The sequence below is a fragment of the Sapajus apella genome, unplaced genomic scaffold, assembly GCF_009761245.1.
Source record: "Sapajus apella isolate SASKATOON/1434 unplaced genomic scaffold, GSC_monkey_1.0 scaffold70, whole genome shotgun sequence".
NCBI classification, from domain to species: domain Eukaryota; kingdom Metazoa; phylum Chordata; class Mammalia; order Primates; family Cebidae; genus Sapajus; species Sapajus apella.
This window is the reverse complement of record NW_022437010.1, coordinates 5,883,333-5,904,162: the sequence shown is the minus strand read 5'-3', so window position 1 is coordinate 5,904,162 and position 20,830 is coordinate 5,883,333. Positions and strand designations below refer to the sequence as shown.

The 20,830-nt window shown below is 41.9% G+C and overlaps 1 protein-coding gene and 1 long non-coding RNA gene across 5 annotated transcripts in view; both read left to right on the top strand.

Moving 5' to 3' along the window:
• Positions 1-20,830, top strand: part of FARS2 (phenylalanyl-tRNA synthetase 2, mitochondrial) — a 523,925-nt gene that overhangs the window by 235,746 nt on the left and 267,349 nt on the right. The window lies entirely within an intron of this gene.
• LOC116531374 lies at positions 12,317-19,537 on the top strand. Its single transcript, XR_004260393.1, has 2 exons — positions 12,317-19,173; positions 19,486-19,537. It is a non-coding gene; the product is annotated as an uncharacterized LOC116531374 (long non-coding RNA).

Below are 20,830 nucleotides of genomic sequence, written 5' to 3'. Positions count from 1 at the left end.
TACACAGAATGAATGAATATCTCTTACATAGTAGGTGCTCACAAACATTTAACAAATTATTTATAACATTTTGTCAGAAAAGCATTAGAGATGAAATGAGAATTCAATTACTTTATAAAGTACAAATGGCTGCATAAATATTTTACTGTCATTTGCTTTTATTTTGTCTCTTGCATTAATGGCATACCTCTGTATATTGTGAAAATACCATTTCAGTTTACAGGCACAGGGGACAGTGTCATCTGATACAATGACCGTGAGTGCTGGGGCTGCTTCTGCAGTGAGAGCTATTGGAATTCCTGACAAAAAGTTCCTCTTGAGCCACCGTTGGGAGCCTTCCAATACTCCTTACATTGCTTGTTTTTCTCTAGCTCTTGTTTTCTGTTTCCCCTGTTTCTTCTTTTTCTGTGGTGTCAAGTAGGCTTTGGGGGGGTGGTTTCACATTTAGGGTATATACTCAGAGTTTAAGTAGTCAGTGACTACTTGTTTGAGTCAGGTTTGGTTTTACAAAGTAAAATTCTAGGTTTTCGAACCATAGCACCTTCAAAGAAAGAAGCAGCCTTGGTGACCATATAGCCCACCCATCCTTTAGTTCACAGACAAGGCCGAGAAGGCTCAGGAGGCCTGCCAAAATTGTGCAGCCACCGGACTGGAATACTGGTCTATACTGGCTGCGGCTTCACACTGCCTCCCTTCTCAGCCGGCTTTGAAACTCTGCGTGTTTAGGTGTCTTTGATAGGTTCTTGTTCTTTTTGTATGTTACTGTTTCTCATAAGAGCAGATTTTCAATTTGCCCCGTAGAGACTTATTTCCTACGTTTTGGGAAGGTGGTCCTCCTGTGGAAGGGCAAGCTCCATTATCAGGTTCATCCCACTAATTCTCTTCCCTCTCTTCCCACTACCCATCCTTTCCACTTGGACTATTCTCTTCTGTTGTCTCTTTCACATCTCATCCTCCTTTATCATTCCCGTGTCTCCCTTGCCGTATTGCCCGTACAAGTTCACATGTTTGAGGAACGAAACTTCAAACATAGTCAGCACCGAGGGGCTTTATTATCTTCCTTTTCCTCTCTCCCTCTTTTCCTCTAGAGCGAGTTCAAGGTGTCCTAATGGTCTAAAACGTCAAAAGAAAACTAGATGAGGAAAAGGCAGTTGAAAATAACTCTATTATAAGCTTCCTTATAGTTCAGATTCATCCCTTTCTTTTTGACCCCTTTAAACAAATGAACATGTTGGCCTATTTCAGGGGGTAATTGCTCTTCTCTTCGGAATACACCTCCTAAGATGACTACTGTGTGAGGTCAAGCGTTCTGGGTGACAGAGGTCTGCCAGAGCTGAGAAATTTGTTGTTTTCCCTCCTTCCCTCTCACTGCCTTCATTTTCTTCCCTCGCAGATAATAAAATCCTTTTCCAGTTATAGAAACCGTAGAGGTCAAAATGTGACTCAGGTTGAACCCCGTGAAAATTGTAGCTGCCTTAAATTATAACGCACGTTTTCCGTTTGAGCCAAGGTAGCGTGCCACCTGGAAGATGTAAATTTGTCATCATTTTCTGCCTTTGTTTCATCTTTTCTTTCCTTTTCCACATTGTCATAATTCTCAAACTTTATTGTTTTTCTCTGTTATTCTCTCCCCTTGGCAAGCCCCTGTGCTCCCAGTGGAGTCAGAAGAAATTGTACATGGGGCTTTGATATTTTGCCAACTGTTTTCTATAATTAAAAGTGAATTGGAAATGGGAACACTTCCTCTGTTCCACTGATGCTTCTAGGGTCTAGTCTAATAGAAACACGGAAAGGTGCAAAAAACGCATCTGGAGCTAGGAAGGGAAAATGGAAGCCTGCGATTCAAGCTAAAGGGTTCCTAATGGAACAGCAGCCCTTAAGCCTTCAGGTTATCTGTTCTGAATTTGCTCCTTTCTTTGGATCAGAAGATCATTAGAAAGTTTTATCCAAAAATTAAACCAGTAATACTGAGGCAGTACCTCATGCAGCTTGCAGTTGGCTTGATCCACGCTAATTATCTTCTCAGTTGAAGTAATCAAGGGCAGTGACCATAATAGAACAATGTGGACTCTGAGAGAGTTGTATTTAAATTCTCATGATTTAAGCAGGAATAGTAAGTAGATGACAATTTGTGTATCAGGCCTAATCAGTCCCAAGTGCAGTGCTGTTGGACTGTAATCCTGTAAAATATTCAGTAAGGCCCTGCCTGAGCAGCTAACCAGCCCTTCACTGTCTGTATGTGGAAGAAAGCTTGTCACGTTAAAATCATCCCAAATTACTATGACCTGCTTTTCCACTAGGATCCATGCCCAACTGTCCCCCACTGCCCATCCCCAGCTAATTCTACTTTCTTCCCGATTACTTTGGCCATATAAAACAATATATGTCCTTATCTTCTTATCTTTTTTTGGGGGGGAGGGGAAGGGAGGTTAATACTCTATTTGGCACTCAGCTTTTGAGTATGTTGCATGTTTCTCTAGTTGCTCTGTAACAGAGCACATTGCTTAAGTGGACCATTTGTCACTTCTGTTTTTTAGTTGACGACTCTGGTGCTGGTACTATAGGAATCAGTATAAGATTATTTAAAATGAAGGCTTATGAGGTGTTCAGCAGTCAGAATACTTTGTCATCAAGAGAGGGAGGAGCTTTGGGAAATTAGTGAATTTGCTCTACCTAAAAGCTGGACATCTGTGTAGAGCATACAAGAGACGGGTGTGTGTGTGTGTTAGCTTGCTAGGGCTGCCATAACAAATACTACAGACCGGAGTGCTTAAATGTCAGAAATTTATTTTCTCATAGTTCTGGAGGCTACAAATCTGACATCAGAGTGTTTCCTGAGGCCTCTTTCCTTGGCTTGTAGGGTCACTTTCTCCCTGTGTCCTCACATGGTCTTTCCCTCTGTGTGTACCTGTGTCGTAATCTCTTTGTCTTATAAGGACATCCAAGTCAAATTGGATTAGGGACCATCTTATGGCTTCATTTTAACTAACTACCTCTTAATTACCTCTTTAAAGGCTGTATCACAACCTGAGGTCCTGGGGGTTAGGACTTTAATACATGAAGCTTTTGTTGTTGTTGTTGTTTCTTTTTATTTAATTTAATTTTTGTTTAAGAGATGGGGGTCTCGCTATATTGCCTAGGCTGGATTCAAACTCCCAGCCTCAAGCAATCCTCCCACCTCAGCCTCCTGAGTAGCTGGGCTTATATGCATGTAACACCATACCCAGCTCTGAATATATGTTTTGAGAAGGCATGATTCAGCCCCAAACGGGGTGAATAAGCTCTAATGCTGTGACTGTGAACAGCATTCAATAAAAGTAAGACTAATTCCCTTATGGGATAGAACTGAGACTTAAATGAAATCTTGTGTATGATGACTTTGAAAACTCCAAATCCCTACTTATAAGAATGGTAGCATCGTTATCATTATATAAAATACAACAATACATATAATGATTGTTATAATATAAAACTGATCATGTTTGAAATGAGTGAGTCCACATGAGGAAGGAGTGAGTTTGAATTTGATATTGCTCCCAGAGAAACGAGTCCATGAGGACAAGGAAGCCAAGATGTTAGGAGCAGACCAGGGGCCAGCATCATTGCAACTCTGTTGAGTTTGGAGCAGTTGTAAAATAGTGAATCTTTTTGCCAGGCCCGATGCAAATGAAAATCTTAATGTGGGATAAGGGACAAATTGAACAGCATCTAAAATGATTGGCTGTTATGGATTAAATGTCAGAAAAATAAGTCAAAGGAGCATCGGGTGTTGATTTTATTAATAATAGAAATAAAAAAGTTTCAACAAACATCATTTCACACCTTCAGTTAAAAGCCTGTGTTAACCGTTACCATGGTAAATAAGATATTAACATGGTAAATAAATGCCAATGGTATTCAAACTTCTTACAGTTCTCTAAATATATTTAAAATATTTTCCTCAATGTTGTTCTGATTGAGAGCAATAGATATGGGTGATTTTATTATTCTTAGTTTCATTTTAAGTAGAATTTTAGGAAATGTTAATTTTTAAAATGTAATCCTTTCATTTATGTAGGGTAGCCTAAATAAGTAATTCATTAACCTTTCGTTTTAATAGGAGCATGAGCATCTGAAGGCAATTAACTGTTTTACATTATCATTCATTGTGAATAAACAAATAGTTTCACCCTCTTTCCCCAGACTGCTATAATTTAGGGGTTGCATAGCTAATTATACAATGCCAGAGCCAGTTTTGAGAGTGATAGATATCTTCTCTGATCACATCTGCTTTCACTGACTGTGCTGGGGGCCCTGGGGAGTGGAAGGGACTCTCTAGGGGTGTTCAGGACTTACATATTTGTTGAGATAGGCAATTTGATGCTACTTGTAGTTTCACAGAATGGAATCTAGGACAGATCTTAAAGGATAAGAAATGATTAAATTTTTTTTCCATCTTTTGGTGTTCTAAATTGGAAACACATCCTCCTCTGATGATAAAATAGTCAGTTCTAGATTATCTCAGAAGATAAGATTATTCGAGTTGTTAAGTTTCCAGGCTCCTTATTTTTTCCTTTTATCCGTGTCACTAGGCTTTTGGTTGTTTCATTTTTAAGAGTTATCGTTCAAGGGCACCAGCAGGGGAAAGGAAATGCCAAGGGAATCAGATCCGCCAAGTTAACCATTTGACTACAAATAAGTCTGATGGAACTTATTTTACTGATCACAAAGTATAAGGTCTGACTCCTCTAGATTTTAAGTTGCTTGAGGGAGGGATCTGTTCATCACCGTGTCTCTAACACCAGCAGAGTGACCACACACACCAGGTACTCAGTAGATGTTGGCTGAGTTCAATTGTTGAATTAGATTCATGATCCATGTATTTTCTGTTTGTTTGTTTTTAGTTTACACAAAAAATAGAGTTGGCTGTTAAGTTACCTATGACTGACTCCTCTAGACCTCCTCAAAGCAGTTTTCACTTACACCAGCATTTAGTCACTTTCTAATTCCCATTTCTTTACAGCAGGATAGCAGCATGAAGAGAAGGCTAAGATACCTGAGTTAAGACAAGGTGCTCCTCAATTGAATTGGGAGAGCCCGCAGCATAAATTAAATGGGTTGCTAGAAATTGAAACAAGGCAGTTGCATTTCCACTGAAGCCATTAGTCCTCCCTCCCTCCCTCCCTTTCTTCCTCCCTTCTTCATTTCCTTTTCTTGCCCAGTCTGGAGTGCAGTGGCGTAATCTCGACTCACTGCAAACTCCACCTCCTGGGTTCAAGCGATTCTCCTGCCTCAGCCTCCCAAGTAACTGGGATTACAGGCATGCGCCACTAGGCACAGCTAATTTTTGTATTTTTAGTAGAGACAGAGTTTCGCCCTGTTGGCCAGGCTCGTCATAAAGTAATGCCCTTTTCTTGTTGAAAGAATCCTGGGTGAGGTGCGTATGGATGAAGGCTGCATCTGACCTTTCCCTGGCACTTCTCTAACTTGGCTCTGGCCAAAGGATACCTACTCTAAGTAACCTGGGAGACTGGAGTGAAGACCTTTTTTTTTTGGATGAAGTCTCTTGGGAGTAGACAGAAGGGAAGCAAGTCAGACAGTGTGGTGCTTCCCTAGTGGTTTTATGAGGGAGGTCCAGTCACGTTTCCTTCATGAGATGCAGACTGTACTTTAGTGCCCTTTAGTGCAGGACATGAATGAATTAGGGCAATGCGACGAAAAGGAAAGAATGTTTAGAATAAGGTCAGAAGATTTGATTTCTGTTTGCTTGGGTCTGTGACCTTGGAGCAAGCCATTTAATCTCTCTGAGTCCTAGCATACTCATCCATGAGTGAGTTAAATGGGTTGACAGCTAATGATTGCCGCTCTTAAATTCTATGCATTTAGAAAATTCAAACCTCCCTCAAGTTCCCCATAGAGTTCTTACTGTTTGCTGTAGTTTGAACTTCAGCATCATTGTCTCCCAATTTGCTTCCCTTTGACTTGGTGATATCATTGCCTGCAGAAATAGAAAACTGGTGCAAAGCCATTTATCTAATTCTGTGTGCCAGAATATCTTTGATGAGATCATAAGTTGTTCTTTTACTTTTAAAAACTAAGTGACTCAAATAGTAGTCACTAACTACTTAAACTTTGGCTATGGCAATGGCCTACATTTCCTGTTTCTTTTGTGTTGGTTTTCAGCTGTCCCTGTACAATTGCTGCCTTTTCACTGTTTTCTGTCTTCCCTCTGCATACATTAATACAAGGGGCATCTGAATTCTGGCAGAAGCAAATGACAATTGTACCAAGCTGAGGTAGCCATTCTAGGGGCAGTGTCCTTTGCAAATGTGTTGTTTTATGAAGACATAATTTTTACATGATTCTTCGTGTCAGCAGTTTTTTTTTTTTTAGACAGAGTTTTGCTCTTGTTACCCAGGCTGGAGTGCAATGGCGCAATCTCGGCCCACTGCAACCTCCGTCTCCTGTGTTCAGGCAATTCTCCTGCCTCAGCCTCCTGAGTAGCTGGGATTACAGGCATGCGCCACCATGCCCAGCTAATTTTTTGTATTTTTAGTTGAGACGGGGTTTCACCATGTTGACCAGGGTGGTCTCGATCTCTTGACCTCGTGATCCACCCGCCTCGGCCTCCCAAAGTGCTGGAATTACAGGCGTGAGCCACTACGCCCGGCCCCCTGTCAGCAGTTTTGCCACTTGCCATCATTTAAGAAGTCTATTTATTGGGTATCTGATCCTGTTTTCTATTATTTCATTCTGCTGCCTTCCTCCTTTCCTCCCTCCCCAGAAAACTTTATTTTCTCTAGCTTGGGAAAATGTATGTGGTACAGTGAGAAATTCTGGTTGGGTACTGTGTTTTCTCCAACTTCTTGAGAAAAGGCTGGTGTGGAGGCTGGGAAAGTACTCACAGAAATGCAGCTTTTCTGCAGGCTACAGAGAGCTGCCCCTGTGGTTCTGTTGAAGCAGAATGCAGACCACGAGGAGGAAGACACCACATTATTAAGCATCTCTCCTGGATGACTGAAGGGAAATCAAGGCCAGCCAAACCAGCAGAGGGTGGGGCAAGGCCAGGCGCCTCAGATGCAGCTTGTGGAGGGGAGGCTTGTGTGGTTTCCTTCCAGTGTATTTCATCAGAGCATGGTAAAGTGCCGGCCTGTCTGGTACCAGGTGGTGGCTAAGGAACATACCAGGGCGCCATGGTTAAGGCACAGACTCTGGAGTTAGACAGATCCAGATTTAATTGCTAAGGGAGTCAGAGTGCTTTGGTTGTAAGCTGTAGAAACCAATTTTTGCTACCTTACATTAAAAAAGAAAAAAAAGGAGGGGATGCATTCAAAGGACACTGGGTAATTCACAGAAGTGGTAGAAGAGTTGAAATGATAAAGGATAAGAACAGGGTAGTTCTGGTATCTAGGACAGCCACTTCAAGGTAGTGCCACTGGAATGACTTGGAACAAAACATTTTCCGTCCTTGTGACATTCCAGTCAGGCTTCAAATACCTGGAGAGAGATGCCAGGTCTGGTCTTGTTCTTATTTTGGGACATGTGGCTATAAGGGGGAATGCAGTGATTAACAAACACAGGATTCATTCACCCAGAGAAAACTGGACTGTGCTTATCAAAAGAAGGGATTAGTGTTGCTAGACAGACCCATCAGCAGATGTAAATATGATATGAATGAATATTGCTACTCATCATCTAGTATCTAAACCTCAAAGACTTCAGGTAGTACCTGCATTACCTCAGACTTGTACTCAAGATAAACAAAGGAAATAAGTCTAATGAAGAAAATAACACTTATTTCAGAGATATGCTCATTGTGGGCATATTGAAAAAGATATTCCTGTCAAGCTCTTAGCGTGTGCCTTGTGGTAAGTGCTCAACTTTTAGCTATGTTAATTACATTTTCTTAGCACAGTCATTAACTGACAGCTGACTACACATCTCCGTTTGTCCAGGACAGTCCCAGTTAATGCCTTTAACCTTCCTAATTAGCATTGTCTTGAGTTTCTCATTTTTTATTTAATTTTATTTTAATTATTATTATTATTATTTTTGAGATGGAATCTCACCGTCATCCAGGCTGGTGTGCAGTGGCTCAATGTCAGCTCACTGCAGCCTCCACCTCCCAGTCCAGTGATCCTCATGCCTCAGCCTCCTAAGTAGCTGGGACTACAGGCATGCACCACCAGGCCAAGCTAACTTTTGTATTTTTAGTAGAGACGGGGTTTTGCCATGGTGGCCAAATTCCTGGTCTTGAATTCCTGACCTCAAGTGATCCACCTGCCTCGACCTCCAAAGCACTGGGATTACAGGTGTGAACCACCACACTCAGCTCGTTTCTCATTTTTTAAAATAAAGTATCATCATTATGGGTTGCCTAAAAGTATGGCGGAATGGGCTTGATAGACCTTTGCTTTTCACTTTGAACTTGCCAGGGTGCCCCTCCAGTTACACGTGAGATGCGTGTGCAGTGAACAGAGTTCCCAGTGCAATCTCAATCTGTCCAGCAATGACCGTCTTCTCTTCTCTCAAGCCTGTCACCGTGCAGCCGAGCCATTACCTCCTTGAATGAAGTATGCAGGTGCTCTTGATAAAACAGTGTGCTGAGACACCAGTGGCTGGGGCAGTGAACTCCTCCCAGTCCAGCACGGTGTAGGAGGAGTATTTGATACTGCTACCCCAGCCAGCCTTGTGGTCTGACAGCCAGCTGTGCCGTGGACCACTCCATAGTTTGCAAAGTGCAGGGGCCACTGGCCTTTAGTCGGATGAAACAGTGAGAATTATAGCAAATTATACTTTAAAATATGTGTTAGAGAGAGGTGAGCCATTCTGTGTTAGAACCTATAGATCAAGAGAATAGTTGACATGCCCTTACTGCAAGGATTTGTCACATTGTATAGGGTATACATCTGAAGCAATTCATTTATTTTACTTTTTGGTAATTTTTTTTTTTAATTTTTCAATAAACCCTTTTGGTAGCAATTACTCTCCCCAAAAGCACCTTTTTAAGGAGAAATGGCTTACTAGATTCGTCTAGAAAGTTGATATTGAATATGTAACTTGTCAGTATTTACCATTCACATAAAAGTTATAACAATATCACTGACCAGATTCCTAAAAGAAAAAATCTATTGAAGAAAGCTTTACAATTTATTAATTTTTAAAATTTCAAAGATGAGAGTGTAACAAACACATGCAGCAGTTTTGCATATTAGTTTCAAAGAATGACTTTTCGTTTAGGCCAAATAACTCTCATTTTAAGATAATTTCGTTCTTTCTGGAGTTCAGGTTTTCTTGCAGACATGTAAAAATGTAGATGTAACTTTTAATATCTTAGCTCAGTTAGCAAAAGAACTTTGCAAACAGCTAAGTTATCCTGTCAGTTTTATATCACAGCCATCTCATCAGATACTTCACATAGAAAATTAGTTAATTCCAGTTTTTTTTTGTTTTCTTAATATGATTCATGGGATCAGAGGAATGCTTTTGGAAGTTCATTTTGTCAAAGGTAACACACCTAATGGTGTTTGTGATTATAAATTCATTCAAAAAGTTCAGTGTTCATGATTGAATTATTTATTTCTTAATAATATATGAAAATTTCTTGGAGAACAATGTTTTAATAAAAACAACATCCTCACTAAAATATGAAATGTGTAGCAGAAATATGCCTGGATTGATGGTGAGATATATGTATATGTAATTCATAATTTAAAAAATTAAAATATAGAAAATAAAACATTTTAATAAAACAGTAAATAAAATATTAAAAATGGAAAGATATAGGTCAAAAGAGACGAAGTTGCAATTATAAAGTACAGCACAAGGACCACAAGAGCTGTGATCAATTATATTATATTGTATATTAGAAATTGCTAAGAGATTAGATTTTAGGTCTTCTTAACACATGCACATACACACACGCATGCACATGCAGAGAAAGATAACTGTGAGATGATGGCTATGTTAATTTGCCTGGCTGTAGTAATCACTTCACTATGTGTGTATGTATATATATATATATATATTAAACCATCTTATTGTATACTGTAAGTACATATGATTTTTTTTTTGAGATGGAGTTTCACTCATGTTGCCCAGGCTGGAGCACAATGGTGCCATCTCAGCTCACCGCAACCCCTGCCTCCTGGGTTCAAGTGATTCTCCTGCCTCAGCCTCCTGAATAGCTGGGATTACAGGCATGCACCACTACGCCCAGATAATTTTTTTGTATTTTTAGTAGAGACACGATTTCTCCATGTTGGTCAGGCTGGTCTCAAACTCCTGACTTCAGGAGATCTGCCCACCTCGACCTCCCAAAGTGCTGGGTTTACAGGCTTGAGCCACTGTGCCTGGCCTAGTACATATGATTTTTAAAAGAAATTAATTAAGATATTTAAATAAAATACATAAGTATATAATATGAAATGTGTTTTGTAAAATCATTAAATACAGAATGTACCTATAATCGATAATTGTATCCAAACAAGTCGTGATATTGTACCCTTAGAATTAGAAGTGACAGTTGTAAAAATGTACAGATATTTATATACAGCTAGTGCTTGACTTACGACCACGGTCGGGACCACGGACCGGCCATAACACGATTTGGTAGTAAGTTGATTAGGCTATATGTACAGTTGAAATGGTGCACGCGGAGATGGTAGTGCTGTCGGAAGCTGGTCCGCAGTGTCGTACGCCCAGCTGGGCAACGTTTGCGCTGTCAGACGCGGAGCAGTCGTGGCTAGCGATTGGAGTCGTAAAGTCGAATGGTCGTAAGTTGCATAGGTGGTAAGTCGATCAATACCTGTATTTACACAGAGTTATTGAACTACAGAAGTTTTTTTCAACAAGGTTGAAGTTAAATACAAAATTACACCTCACTATGGCAAGAACACACTTGCTCTCTTTGCCCCATCATTGGTCACGTTTTAGAACTATGTCAGCCTTTGAAAAGCTTCTTTGTATCTCACTGTAACTATCCTACACTGTTATTGAGTGTATGAATCCTTTAAATCTTGTCTGCATTTTTTTCCCTCAAATCAAGTGGAAATCTTATTCAATTAATGGAGCATCAGAAACTTCAGCATAGGCAGCTTTTAGAGATTTGCCATTATTAAAACCATGGCCTGCAAACTAAAAGATACTGCCATATGTCCTTACAAAAGCAGAGTAGGGAGTGAGCAAATTATATGATGAAGGCCCAATAGTAGGTACACAAAATTTAATTTCAGAATTGTATCATCTTTACTTAGAGCAGCTATATCATGGAAACAATTTTTTAATGAGACTTCTGTATTTTACTGGATAAATTTTTATTCTGTAGCACAATGGAATGAAATTGAAAAGGCTTGTAATATTGCATCATGCACATTTGGTCAGACATTCAAAAAAATAGTAAAGAGAGACAATGAGCATGAAAAGCTTGATCTTGTTAAAGTTTTCGTTAAATACCTATACTCTGAGTGGAACCAAAAAGACAGTTCCTTTAAAAATATCGGGAATGAAATATTTATGCTTTCCAGTAAAAAAAAAAAAAAAAAAAAAAAAAGACAAGAAAAGAATTGAGAATGTTTTCCTTTGGCAGGATTTGCTCTGAGCTTATCACTTACCCTTAGGTGTTTTCAAAAATTAAAATAGTGTGGTCTTCACAGAAGAATCCATTGAAGATGTCAACAACTTCAAGTTGCACAAAACGCAACATTAAGGAAGGTTGACAAAAATTATCAATACCAAGTTCATATAGAAAACAAATACTTTTAGAGAAATACCAGGACAGAATTCAAAACATACAGCTATAAAACTCATCAAGGTATGTAAATATATGCCAAGAGCCAAGTCCACTTACTTTTTTTTTTTTTTTTCCTTTTTTTGAGACGGAGTCTTACTCTGTCACCCAGGCTAGAGCACAATGTCATGCTCTTGGCTCACTGCAGACTCCGCCTCCCGGGTTCAAGCAGTTCTCCTGTTTTAGCCTCCTGAGTAGCTGGGACCACAGGTGCCTGCCACCACACCTGGCTAATTTTTGTATTTTTAGTAGAGACAGGGTTTCACTATCTTCACCAGGCTGGTCTTGAACTCCTGACCTTGTGATCTACCCACCTCGGCCTCCCAAAGTACTGGGATTACCGTCGTGAGCCACCTCGCCCCGCCGACCAACTACATTTATATGACTTTTAAATATCTATAAAATTAATATAAAGAATGTAAAGAATATAAAGTTTTTATATTTTGCCTTAATGTATATGGGCTTTTATTTCTTCTTTTTTAAGGTAGGGTCTCTCTCTGTTACCCAGGCTGGAGGGCAGTGGCACAATCTCGGCTCACTGTGGCCATCACCACCTCAGTGTCCCAGGTAGCTGGGATCACAGGTGCAATCCACATGCCTGGCTTGGACATTTTTTAAAGAAAGAATTTTAGTTTTGAAAATAGTTTCTGAATTAAGAGTGATTCTCTAGATCCATCATTATGAGAAAACCGGTTTGTTAGTCAATAAATAGACATTTCAAAATAATACAATTTTAATTATTTGTGGTACCCACTTTCACTCTCAGAAGTGTCTTGGTGTGAATGATAAATTATATGGCTATGATATTTATTAATAGCTTTTGTGAATCTTTAGGTTTGAAACATGGTAGAATTCCAGATGTTGAGATGAGATGGAAAAGGCTTGGAAGCCCAGCAGCTTAGCCCCTGGGAGCTTCCTTCGCTCCTCCAGCTTGATACTCAGTTCCTGTTGTGCCTTAGTGATGTCCAGCTACCATGTCCCGCTTTCTTAATTGAGTAGCTCCACTCCAACCTGGACAGTAGTCTGTTCAGGACTGGTCCCCTGACTGTGGAGGCAATCACAATTTTTGCCAGGGAATTTTGGATTTAAGACTAAGAGTACTGTCTGTCTTCAGTGGCTGAAGCTGTAGGATGCGATGCCTGAGCACATTGAACGATCATGTTTCTCAACTTTGCACTTGAGAAGCAGAGCTGGCCAGCCTGCAAACAGAAAAGGAAGACAGCACATGCAGAATGAAAATGGCATTTGTTTGATATCCTGAGTGTTTTTTTCCCAAGGCTCCCCTTCAGTTCCACCAGCCATTATGATATCATAAACATTTTTATAATAAATTAACCTTTTGCTATTGTAAATTGAAGTTTACTTGGTTTTGGCAACCGAAAGAGTCTTTTCTTCCCCATCTGAGTTTTAAGCAAATTAAGACATTGAAACAGGTGGAGGAAAGAGAATGTCAGCTTTATTTCTCCTCAGCTATTGGATCACATGACTTTACATCTATATCCAGAGGGCCTGCTCTCCCTCCCTCCCCTCCAGTCCAACCTGGGGAATGGCGGGATCTGCATAACAAGCGAAGACTCTCAGCTGTCCCAGTGGAGAACACGGCAAGAAAGCCATTCCCAACTTTAAGGTCTTCTAGTCGATCAGTTCTGCCTCATCCAGAAATATGGACCAGCAAGTAACTTGCTCCTCTTAGGGAGTATTGAGCTCCCAGGAGACCCCGTAAAGGGCAGGGTGCAGGGTGAGGAGAGTCACTCTAATGGAATTTTTTTAATAGATGAAAACACAAGGCCAGCAGAATGGAGGCATCCCACTGTGAGTGGAAAATGAAACCTGAACCTCGACTCTCAAGATTCCTGAATGCCCCGCTCATTGTTAGTCCAACATTCAAATGGGCAGCTAGCGAGAGTAAGGCTGGGCACAGCCTCTTAACCAGCAAATTGTTTTCTGTTTACACATCTGCAGGTTCCCTCCCCATGTTTTGGCTGGGATCAGTGCAGAAGCTTCTTGGTTTTTCTCTAGCACCTCCCACCAGTGCCTAAGATTGCAGATGGGTGTCTCTCTGTGAACACCTAGCGTGTACAAACCTTAATAACGTTACATTAAGATGCTTGAGCCTGGGAAGGATCTGCTTTGAGGGGACAGCAGATTTAGCTAATAGACATGGCAAGTGGTGAGAAAAGTCACCTGCTTCAGTGCTTGCTCATTGTGGCATTCATGAAAACAGCTAGATGGAGAATCGTTCTGAAAGTTAGTGAACAATAGGATAGCAGGGGAAATCTGAGCATAACAATAAATCTTCATTGTTGCTCTTGGCAATCCAGAGTTTTTCACAGAGAGAGGCTAAAAGGCTAACTATATATTTAAAGACTGGCCCCCTTTCCTGGATGCGTGTCTACTGTAAATGGCTTTGATTTTTCAACATAGGATGACTTTTTCCAGTTTTGCACATTTGAGTGCATGCACACTGCTGTTTGGAGTTTCAGATCTTTCTAAAAACTGATTCACACAGGCACCTAACCTCTTTAACCCCTTTCTGCCACCTACCATCTCTGTGAATACAGTGCTTGCAGTTTTTCAAAGACAGAGGCTTCAGAATTTGGCAGCAAAAAAAGTGATGGCTTCTAACACATTAACAGTGTGGTTAACGACAGCAGTTGCTTAAAACTCTGCCATGCCTAACTTTCCATCGTTAAGTGTGGTCACACTGGTGACATTTATTTAGGAACTGGGCACACAACTTAAAATTTTATGCTCATAACCTATTTGGGGTTTGAGGTATTCTCTCCTACGTATGTTTTATCTGTTCATAAAGAGGAAGCTTTTTTTTTTTTTTTTTTTTAAAGAAAAAGGCTGATGTTTAGCTCCTGTTGATTTGTAATGGCTGAAAAGGAGTTTGAAGCATGTTGCTTTTCATCTCCTTTCTGCTATTAATTTTTAGTACTTTCATTTATGTCTGCAAAAAGCAGTTAAAAGTAAAAGTCCCCAGGTAAGAGTGTGTAATTGGCAGGCTGGGGTGGAAGGCAGGGGCCCACCATGGTTTTAAGAGAATGCAAAGGGGAGGCCGAGCTGTGCATTGTCAATGGTAAAAACTTTCAAGAGAGGCGGAAATTGTAATTTGAGCTTAATTTCTAAATGAGGCTCATTTTCCAGCGTCCCAGCCCTCCTCTCAGTGGCCTCCTGGCTAGTGGGTCAGACTGCTGGCACACCATGATGGCACACAGAAGACCCGAGGGAGCAGAGGGACAAAGGAGAAGCAGAGACCAGGGGAGAAAAACCTGGAGGTGTATAAGAATGTATTTATAAACGTGTAGCCTGTTAAAACCTGACCATGCAAATGGGATGTGTGGCCAAGGCATATGCCCCAAGGGAGGAGAAAGTCTTTTTCTTCCCAATTTCAAAATGTCGGGTAAGCAAGTGACTGAGGGTTCTGGGTTTTCATATGCACATAGAGAAAGGGAACAAAGTATGAACTTTTATTAAAGTAAGGTGTACTTTTATGTCTCACAATAAGTTATTAAGTTCCTCTACTTATTGTCTAGCACTGCAATATATATGCATATTCTAATGGGGAGTTTTTAAATCTTTGAGGAGATAAAAGGCAAAAATGTGAAATGTCTTGGAAAGCAATTAAGTCAGGGATATAAACCATAAGAGCAGTGTGCGCCAAGATGGGGGTTTTCGCCTGGCGTGTAGGCGATCCCCATGTTGAGATCTAATATAGTTTTGAATACCACGTCTCCGAGGGGATCATCCCCCAACACGGATTCCTCTCATCAGAATCTTTCTTGAAGTCTTTGTCCTTATTTATTTTTTGTTACCATTGGAATCTGTAAGATGAGCAGATAATTCATCAAGAAGCGAGCCACGAGTAAGTGAACACATGGGAACAGGGACTGAAGCAGAGGGCAGGATGCGGAGAGACCAGAGGGAGTCTGTGGATCAGCAGGAGATCTCCTTGGGGAAAGGGAGCAGAGCTGGCAGAGGGGGTGGAGGAGCTGCTGAAGCCCACCCAGCAGCGGAGGAAAGCGTGGGTGTGCCCATGGGGAGGGCACTGGCCCAATGGGGACATGGCAGAAATGAGACCCAAGCCTGAATTGGAGGCCCTGAAAGGTAACATTAGGAGACTGGTCTGGTGGTCACTAAGAGCATGTATGTTCTCGGGCATGGGTTTGAGGAGATTCAGCACGTGACAGGAGGACAGCCAGGCAGCCGCACGCAGGGTAGACTGGATTGGGAAGCTATCCCGCTCTGAGATGGGGAGAGAGTTTGAATCATAGTACTATCGTTGGAAAAGAGAGAGCACTGAGAAATCATGAAGACTTTCAGAGGAAGAAACGACAGTATTTAGTGGCAAATATAAAGGCAGGAGTCAGCAAACATTTTCTATAAAGGGCCAGATAGTAGACACTTAGAGTTTTGTGGGCTGGCCTCCAGTTGATAATTGTCACTACTCGGCTCTGCCATGGTAGTGTGAAAGCAACCGGTGACAATACATCCATGCTTGCATGTGGCTGTGTTTGCCCCAAGGGCCATAGTTTGCCAACCCGAGAGGAGGGATGAAAAAACATTTTTAACCTTAGAGAATCGAAGTAGACATTAGGTAAAGGCTGTTAACCTCATAATCGAGATTTCATTCACCCACTCAGAATTGCTGACAACACTTTCTTCCTGAGATGCTAAACTTCCAGGTTTTCCCAGGTTCTCCTGCCCCAGCATTCCTTGGCGTGGAGCTCTAGGGTGATAGTAGGCTTGCGTATGCAGATAGAGAAACAGAACAGTTTATGAGAAGTAGCCCTCTGTCTGGTGAATGGCTCCCAGCTCACATCCTCTAGCTGATGAAATTGTCACACAGAAATCTCAGTGAGCACACTGGGAAAGTGAGCTGTTCCTGGTAGGACAGAGTTGGCCCCTGTTTTTACAATGCCAGTGCAGCCCAGAAGATGAGAGGCAGACTTGATGGGCACGGTGTAGGGACGAGAGGTCCCAGCCACTTGCGAGTGGCTTGCTTTTCCAAGGAGTGGATGATGAGGGAGAAAAGGATGTCCAGAGGGCCGTCCATCTAGCTTGGCACCAGCACAGGAGAGCCATGGAAGCTCAGCAGGCAGGCTGAGCGTCAGGACTGTGGTCTCTGCAGAAAAGTGGGTGGCTTCTTTATGTGGATACCTGCTGGAGTGTGCTGTTTTTTAAAAAACAGGTTACTGGGAAGAACATTATCCACAACACAACATCTATATATACCAACACATAGCATATGCACACTCCTCTACATGTTTATATATACACATCGTTTCTGGTTTATTTTCCTCTTACTCAAAATACATTATGTCGCCCAATTTTGTTTTCTCATTTAATGTGGAGCTCTTTATGGTGGTGTTAAGTGTAATTTTAGCTTTGCATTTTGTGAGGCCCACCCGTGTTGGGCTGGGGATGAAGGAGAGTGTCATCTGGATAGGTGGCAAGAAGGCAGTACTGCTAGATTTTTATAGGACAACCAAAGGCCAGGGTGTGGAGGGTTTTTTGGTTTGTTTGTTTGGTTTTTGCCCCCTTTTCTGCTTAAAGATTTTGCCTCATTAAATTTTTTTTTTTTTTTTTTTTTAGTTCAGTGATTCTATGGCTATCTGTAGAGTGAAACGTCATTTTTCCTCGGGGGTGGCAGATGAGTTAGTGGACTCCTTAGGGGAGACTCTGCCTGGTCCCTTTGCCCTCTCCCTGCAGGGCACCACCCTGGCCTGCCTCCTTCCAGGGAACCCTGTCAGAGCTACGGAGCTGAAGCAGCCTCCCCCTTCAGACCTCAGAGAGCGTTTCTCTGACCCTTTCTTCTGCCCCTCTGGCTGTCTTTCCCTGTAGTGTTTAAGCTCCCCACGGCCTTGCACATGGTGGGCACGAGGTGCCTGCTGAGCACATGAGAGGACTGTGAGCTGTTTGAGTGTGGAGCCCGTGTCTCACTCACCTTCGCAGCCCCTGTGCCTAGAGAGCTAGCACACTAACCAGTGTTGGCCGAGTGAGAAGCGAGTAGGTGAGTGATGAAACAGTGATGAGCTTGACCCCACATGCAGCAGACTGGGTTCCCAGCCTTGTTTCTGAGCCCCACCCACCCCCATCTGGTCCTCTTGTCCTTTCGGCGAGGAGCTGAACTCGGAAACGTAATGAGCCAATGGGAGATGAGCTGATATTTATTAATGGCGGGGCAGATGCCTAGGAGTGCCCATCTGTGCTGGGTGGAACCCACCAGTGGGCCTGATATGGGATCTCCTCCTCTCCCTCCCTTCCTCAACAGGGTGTGGGAGGGCCTGAGGATCGAAGCCAGAGTTGTCTCCCGTGTTCTCTCCTGAGCTCAGAGGGGACCGAGCTTCCCTTCTCTCTCAAGACACAGGAAGGAGAATGAGAGGCCAGATGGTACAAATGTCCCACACTCTCACCCCAGATTGGTCCAACTTTTAGTCAAACCAGCGCATGAGAGGAGCAGTAGAGGGACAGAAGCAAGAACATGATAGATGCCGAGACAAGATTTGGTACATGAGAAGGTATTTAAGAGATCTTGAAATTTTCCTACAGGAGAAAAAGAGAAAATGAGGAGAAGGAAAGCATTTGTGCTGTGAGAACTAACCGATAAATTATACTTAAATAACTTCCTGAATAAGTATAAATCATGCAGTTACATAAAATCATTTTGATTTCATTATGTTCGTATTAATACATTCTAATTTTCAGGTGCACATGCCTAAAGGCACAAGGGTCCTAAACACACAATAATCAAAAAAGCTAATTAATCACAAATGAGCAAGTTTCCCAAATAATTTTAGTACAGTTACAATTAAGAAACTGCACAAAAGTAGGATAAAAATACACAAGCAGACAAGAAACTTCATTATAAGGTATAAAAACCAAAGAAGAAAACAGAGGAGCCTCATTTCCTAAGCCAGGTAATGCCTCTAAATGTATTTGGGGGGATAACAGAGGAAAAGGGTCATTTCAGAGACCTCTGGCCCTAACCATGCCTTTTCTCTGTTTTCCTTATTAATCTGGTGAATCTTGACTCATGCCTCTCTTATATTAATGATTTCTTCTAGCTTTGAGGGATCTAGAAGTCTCAAAAGCACCCCTCTTATTTCTGAGTGGCTGCTAAGAACTATAAATAGAACAGGGACAGGTGCGGGGGTTGGTAAGATGATACAAGACACCCCTTTCCATGTGTACACATTCATTAATCAGAATTTTTTGCATATAAAGGTTCAACAAGTTTTAGATCCATCTCAATAAGCAGTTGAGCCCTCTTTTCTCTTTTGCAAGTAAATTATAGGAACTTCAGCCAAGTGCTTTGCTATAGTCATAATGTGCTTTATCTATGGCATTTTCTGGCCTACCCTCCCAGTAAATGCAACCATAAGTGATGATAAGAATGGGAGGTTAGGCCAGGCGCGGTGGCTCACGCCTATAATCCCAGCACTTTGGGAGGCCGAGGTGGGTGGATCACGAGGTCAAGAGATCGAGACCATCCTGGTCAACAAGGTGAAACCCCATCTCTACTAAAAATACAAAAATTAGCTGGGCATGGTGGTGCGTGCCTGTAGTCCCAGCTACTCGGGAGGCTGAGGCAGGAGAACTGCTTGAACCCAGGAGGTAGAGGTTGCGGTGAGCCGAGATCGTGCCATTGCATTCCAGCCTGGGTAATAAGAGCGAAACTCCGTCTCAAAAAAAAAAAAAAAAAAGAATGGGAGGTTAGTCAGCACTATTTTACTTCCAAGAGTCAGAAACCCAGCTAAAGCAAAAGGAAAGGGATTTTAGTTGCTCACATAATAGGAGTTCCAGGGGGGTGGGCTTGCTTCTGATACAGCTGAATTCAGGCCACACAGCTAATTAGAGGGAGAGTCAGTACTGGAATTTCCTTCAGGTCCTCTGACTCCCGGGGCAATTCTGTTTCCATTACCTAGTGTTACCTTTATGCTACCTCAATCAATAGCAGCTGAATTAAAAACAAAATGAAACAAGAAGGGCATGCCTTCTCCTTGGGCTCACTAATAATTTATTCTGATTTTACCTCTCAAGACTTACATTGTTCATATTCCTGAAGGAAATTAGCAAAGGCTTTTGGGCGTCTTCATGAAGGAGCAAATCATTGCTTTCTACCTACTTGTATTCCACGTTACGTCCTAAGCTAAGGTAGATGATTTGCCTGTCAATCATTTGTTCATCCATGTATTCTGAAAACATTATTCAGCATTTCCTAGGTTACAGATGCTGTGCCTAGGCTCCAGATATAAATGTGATGAAAACATTGAGAATTTGGAGATAAAGGGCAATTCAAGCAGAAGGCCTAGTAAGTGTCAAAATACAAACACTTTCATGTGTTCATTCTTTTCAGCCAAAAATATGTATTAAGCACAAAGTGGGTGACAGGAACTATGTATGGTAGGTGTCATTACTAGGCATAAAAAAAGTAGAACATAGGTGGGGAACTGCAAATAGTGATCATGATGGCAGAAGCACAGGGCACACATGGGAGGATATGGGAGCGAGGGAGAAAAGTCAGCCGCGATCCAGCTGTCAGACACATTGAGGACCCCGGATAGGTTTGACGCAAGAAAGTGTCATGGTCCGATGTTCATTCTAGGCACTCGAGTTGCAGGTATGTGGGTTGGGCTGGAGAGGGGTGGACTGCAGGCTGGAAAGCCTGATGGAGGCTGTGGGAATATTTCCTGGGGGAGAGGGTAGATGGCATGAGTTGGTGGCGATTGGGATGGAGAGAGGTGCGATTCAAGAGAGAATCCAGAGGTCAAAATCAGCAAGTCCTAGTAACTCATTTAATGTGACAGGTGAGGGAGGGAGTGGTGTTCAGACAGTCAGGAACATTGGTGAACTGGAAAGTCATTACCTGAGACTGGAACTCTGGAGAAAGGAGCAGAGTTGTATTTGTGTTGTATCCACATTCCCAAGAGCAGTGCCTGACACATAGGGGGTGCTCAGTAAATATTTTTGAGTGATTACCTGAATATTACAAAAAAGACCATACCAGGAAGTACTGGCAAGGGAAGTCATCCTAATTCACAAGGCCATGGGAGGCAT